Genomic DNA, 6,000 nt, shown 5'->3' with positions numbered 1-6,000 from the left:
ATGCTGTGGTACACTTGTGGATCAGCAGACAACCTGTGGGAGTCAGTTCTATCTGTATACCATGTGTGTCCAGCCTCAGGTTGCCTGGCAGCAAGCACCTTTATCCATTAAAAAGTAAGTGCCAGCCGGGCATGGTGGCGCATGCCTTTAATCCCAGCACTCGGGAGGCAGAGGCAGGAGGATCGCTGTGAGTTCAAGGCCAGCCTGGTCTACAAAGTGAGTCCAGGACAGCCAAGGCTAACACAGAGAGACCCTGTCTTGAAAAACAAAACAAAACAAACAAACAAAAAATGCAAGCAAATGCCACTAGCCACTAAGCTATCTAGGCAGCTCCGCCTTATTCTTATTTATCTCTCACTGAAGCTGAAGCGTGCAGTTCTGGCTAGGCTGACTGACGAGAGAGCCCCTACCCTCTAGAGTTTTACAGGGGTTCTGGGGATCCGAACTGATGTCCTCAACAGAGAGCCAACTTCCCAGAGTTTGAATCTGGTATTTCCACTGGAAAGTCCTTCTTCCTACTTTGGAACCTTGATGCCCCCTGGTGGTCACAGAATACGCTGCAACTTTTTTTTTTTTCCGAGACCTGGTTTTTCTGGGTAGCCTTGGCTATCTTGGACTCGTTTTGTAGACCAGGCTGGCCGCGAACTCATAGCGACCTGCCTGCCTCTGCCTCCCAAGTGCTGGGATGATTAAAGGTGTGCGCCCCCATGCCCGGCTTTAGCCACTTCTTGATCCGGCTTCCACCTGGCTACTCCCAGCACAGGTGAGCCTTAGGCCCGTGAGCTTCCGGTCGCTCGGCGGAGCAGTGGGGAAGCCCACCATGAGGGTATCGGGGAGGAATCCAGAGTTAATCTTAGCTGTGCCATCCCCGGCTCTGTTGCTTTGGTGAGATATATAGGTAGGAATAAATCACCACCGCCGCCGCCCCGCCATCATCTTCGTCGTCGTCATCTTCCTCGTCTTTTTCCTCGTCCTCGTTGTCATCATCATCATCACCAGACAATGTATGTATTTTAATGCAATTCTCCTGTCAACTTTCATGCAGATACGGGGCGGGGGCGGGGGGAGGGGGGACGGGCAGCAGTGTTCAGTGGCCTCTGTGTCTTTGAATCAGATAATCTCTCTTTCCTGACAAGTATCTTTCACAGTAACCTCCTGTTAATGGGAAAGAGTATTCCCCTGGCGCGGCGGGGGGGGGGGGGGGGGGGGGTGAAGGGGGGCGGCGTCTCTGAGTTGGTGAGATCTCTGTGCTTTTGTAACTGTCCTGGAAGGAAGGAAGAGGTTCTAAAGAGACACTGGTACACCCTCCCCGCCACTCACTTATCAAACTCGTGAAACAACGAACACTCCACCAGGAATCTCCTGCTGAGGAAAAAGCAGGCTGAGGCCGGGGTGATGGATAAAGCATGTCTCTCAGGAAGAGATTTTACACAGTCGGACCACCTTGCAGGAGAGACTGTAGTAGAGACCATGACGGACAGGTCGCTGTTGGGGCATGGCCACGCCTTAGGCCATGGCTACTTAATACCTCTGTTAAACCTAAACCTCTGTCAGTGGCCAGAGGTAGGCTGTGGGCTTGGGAGGAGGTCACTGTACTTCTTTGTTCCTCTTGTTAATATGGCCACTTTGAATAAACACACACACACACACACACACACAAACACACACACACACACACACATCTCTCCCTGCCTTGCAAATCAGGATGTGGCTCTCAACTACTTGTCCGTTGCCTTGCATGCCTGCCACCATGGGGGAACAGCACTTTGTCTGTAGAGTGGGAACCCCTCATCCCCACCCTACCCCCACCCCCGGCTCTCTCTTTTACATAGGGCCTCCCTTGGTATATCCTCTCTGTAAATCAGGCTGGCCTGGAATGCTCTGCCTCTCAAATGCTGAATTAATAGTGTGTGCCATGACGCCTTGCCTTGGACTGGCTTTTTTTTTTTTTTTTTTTGCCTGTATCTTTAATTGTTTTATTGAGACACCAGCTGAGCCTGGTTCATTAAGGTTTGCCAGGGCCCAGGCTCTGACCCTAACAATTCTGGTAACAAGAAACCCCTTTGTCTCAACAACTTTGGGACCCCTGTGCTCCCAATTCTTTGGGGGACTGAGAGGGATGGGATGGGGCAGAGTCTTCAGGCATCCCAAGGCACCTGCTGGTCTTTTGAAACCCAATTCATCCTGGTACTCTCTGAGAGACAACGGAGAAACAAGTCTGGCTTAGAGCAGAGAGCTTTTTACAGAAAGATCATTGCCTAGGACCTATGCCCTGTGGAAAAGAAAGGGGCAGTTGCCTCTCACTATGGGATTGGCCTGTGGCTCAGAAGTTAGACACACAAACAGTGTGGGCTTTGTTCTGTTGTTGTTTTATTGCATACACTTATTTATTTATTGTCAGAGAGGCAAACATACAGAGGTCAGAGTACAACTTTCAGGCGTCGGTTTGAAGAACCAGTCTTCCTCCGTTGCAGGCTTAAAAGCCATCTTATGCTAAAGGCAAAATAGGTTCATTCCTGGTTTTTTATTTATTTATTTATTTATTTATTTATTTATTTATTTATTTATTCATTTATTCATTCATTCATTCGTATTACATCTCAATTGTTATCCCATCCCTTCTATCCTCCCATTCCTCCCTCCCTCCCACTTTCACCCTATTCCCCTCCCCTATGACTGTGACTGAGGGGGACCTCCTCCCCCTGTATATGCTCATAAGGCTCTTCTTGGTAGCTTGCTATCCTTCCTCTGAATGCCACTAGGCCTCCCTATCAAGGGGACGTGATCAAATATGGGGCACCAGAGTTCATGTGAAAGTCAGACCCCACTCTCCACTCAACTGTGGAGAATGTCCTGTCCATTGGCTAGATCTGGGTAAGGGTTCGAAGTTTACTGCATGTATTGTCCTTGGCTGGTGCCATAGTTTGAGCCGAACCCCTGGGCCCAGATCTGCCCATCATAATGTTCTACTTGTAGGTTTCTAGGACCCTCTGGATCCTTCTAGTTCCCCATTCTCCCATACTTCTCTCACCTAGAGTCCCTCATTCCTGTTTTTAATTAAATCTCTGTTTGCTCAGGATTGGACTAGGCCTCACCTGTAACCTTAACTGCAAATGGTCCTGTCCTGCCTGCTCCAGGAATGCCAATCATGTCTTCGTTTCAAAAGTTGCTTGTGGGCTGGAGAGATGGCTCAGTGGTTAAGAGCGCCGCCTGTTCTTCCGAAGGTCATGAGTTCAATCCCCAGCAACCACATGGTGGCTCACAACCATCTATAATGAGATCTGGTGTCCTCTTCTGGCCTGCAGGCAAGATATGGTATACATAATAAATAAACCTTTAAAAATTTAAAAAAAAAAAAGTTGCTTGTAACCATCCTGCGGCCTATGCCCGCCCTGTTATGACTGCCTCATTCTGACCACCTGCTAATTAACGTTCTGTTCCTGTAACCCTGCCTGTTTCCCCCATTTGGAAACGCCCCCCTGCCTCTGAGCCCTGCCTTCCTTGTCTTTGTTAGTGTACAGGCAATTCTACTGGCCTGCCTCTCAGAGACCTAGCAACATCTTACGACACCGCCTGCCACCACCTCCAGCCAGGTGTGGGCTGCTGGGTAAAAGGACTCTCTGCCACCCCAGTTCTCTCTCTCTCTCTTTCTGGCTCTCCCCCCCCCCCCCCCACTTTGTGTCCTTCTCTGTGCCGCTGCCTCCTGTCATGGCTCTATTCTCATTTACCTGCCTGTATACATGGCCACTCTCCTGCCTCTACCCCTTCCCCAAGCCCCCCTTCCGCTCCCCCCCAGTAAACCTCCTTATACCACAGCCGTTGCATGGCGGAATTCCTCAGGGGCATAACTTGGCATGGGCCCCGCCATGGTACCCTCTTGCCACATAATTATAATTCATAGCAGTCTTCCTCACAACCAATGCTGACTTCTCGAACCCTGCCTGAGGGGGAGGCAGCCCATGTACATGAATTAAAAACAAAAACAAAACAAAACAAAAAAACTTGCTTTAATTAGTTTGTCCACGGTGGTTTGTGTCAGTGGTCTTTCTCCTTCAACCTTCGGGATTAACAGGTTCTCTCCCTCCGCCGTGTGAGACCCGGGGACTCACCCACTGAACCTTTTCCGCGGCCCTGCTTTTTGGTTGCTAGTTAGGAAGAAGTGAAAAATGATTAGGACAGACAGGGTGCTTTGTCCCTAGCCAGCCAGATGTCGCCAAGACACACTAGCTCCAGCAAAGGGCTGAACGGGCCAGCTGTGCCTGTAACTTCTGCACTCTAAGAAGCAGAGGCAAGAAGGTCACTGCAACTTGATTACTAGCCTGGTCTACATAGCAAATTCCGGGCTAGCCGGGGCTACTTAGTGAGTTTTGTTTAAACACACACACAAAGGGGGTAGGGTAGCTGGTGAACATTTGTTCCAATTGGCCAGTGGGACAAATCGTTTATTTAACCTCAGCCCATACCTCACCTTCCTCATTTCTGTATTATTTGCAGCAGCCTGGGACTCTTAAGCCCCACAATCCTTATGCCTCACTCTCCCGAGCAGCTGGGATGACAAAACTGTACCACTGTCCCCAGGTTAGTCAAGCATTTTGGAGGCAAAGAAAGAGAAGTTTGAGGGATATTGTGATCTGACCTTGTTCTTTTTTTATTATTATTATTAAAGATGTATTTATTTCTAATTAATATACAGTGTTCTATCTGCATGTGCACCTGCAGGCCAGAAGAGGGCATTAGATCCCACTACAGATGGTTGTGAGGCACCATGTGGTTGCTGGGAATTGAACTCAGGACCTCTGGAAGAACAGCCAGTGCTCTTATCCTCTGAGCCATCTCTCCAGGCCCCTGACCTTGTCTTATAAATGAGGTGAAGAGGAACCTCCATGAGATTTTTTTTTTCTAAGTCCTGCCTAAGTCCTTGCTTCCTTGCCTGGGCTACACTGTCAAGGGATTTTTTTTTTTCCACTTTATTTTATATGTGTGAGTGCTTGCCTGTGTTTATGTCTGGGAACCACAGGTGGCAATGCCCACAGAAGGCAGAAGAGAGCTCCAGCTCCCTTGAAACGGAGGTTACAAATGAGTGTGAGCTGCCACGAGTGCTCTGGGAACCCCAACTTCCTTTACCTTCGAGTATTTACTAAACAGAGGTAATGTCTGTCCTGTGTCACACACCCTGAGCGCCATCACTGGCAATCTGTCGCTGTCTCCATAACCTTTTGGGAAAAGTGGGGACCCGCAGAGTGAGGAACCGTGAACTGGTCCACCTCGTTAAGAAAATCCTTGTGGGGGCCGGAGAGATGGCTCAGAGGTTAAGAGCACTGGCTGCTCCTCCAGAGGTCCTGAGTTCAATTCCCAGCAACCACATGGTGGCTCACAACCACCTGTAATGAAATCTGGTGCCCTCTTCTGGCCTGAAGGTGTACATGCAGGCAGAGCACTGTATACATAATAAATAAATACATCTTTAAAAAAAAAAGTTTGAGAGGTTTGAAGTCTGTCAATAATGAAAACATTGATTAAAGAAAAAAAATTTTAAAAAAATCCTTGTGGAGCCCAGTGCCTCACTTGCTGCCTCTCCTGCAGAGCCACACACCCGCCCTTCACTGGGGCACCCCAGGCAGGAGCTCTGCCATTGAGCTACACTGCACCCTTGCTTTACTTCTTAATTTGATGGATTATCATGGGAGCTGCTGACTAGAACTCATTCTATTACCTTTTATTTTGAGGCAGGGTCTCACTAAGTTACCCAGGCTGACCTTGAACTCACTCTGTAGTGCAAAGTGTGGACCTCCTGACTCAGTTTCCCCAAAGGAAGAATGACAGACCTGTGTCACCAGGCCCAGGACCTTGTGGCTTTCTGCCCAAACCACATATGGTCGCCCAATAAGGCTCATATATTTAAACGCTTGGTTCCTAGTTGGTGAACTGTTTGGAAAGGATTAGAAGGATTAGGAGGTGTGGCCTTGTTGGAGTGGGTGTGGCCTTGTTGGAGTAGGTGTG

General features: G+C 49.0%; 1 long non-coding RNA gene across 1 annotated transcript; it reads left to right on the top strand.

Annotated features, from left to right (window-relative positions):
- Positions 1-878: 878 nt before the first annotated feature.
- On the top strand, positions 879-3,358 carry LOC311586479. The gene is made up of 2 exons (XR_014775540.1): positions 879-1,004; positions 3,078-3,358. It is a non-coding gene; the product is annotated as an uncharacterized lncRNA (long non-coding RNA).
- The last annotated feature ends 2,642 nt before the right edge of the window (positions 3,359-6,000 follow it).

Source organism: Acomys minous (assembly GCF_964271855.1).
Source record: "Acomys minous genome assembly, chromosome: 16".
NCBI lineage: Eukaryota > Metazoa > Chordata > Mammalia > Rodentia > Muridae > Acomys > Acomys minous.
The sequence above is the reverse complement of the archived record's forward strand: the minus strand, read 5'-3'. Positions and strand labels throughout refer to the sequence as shown.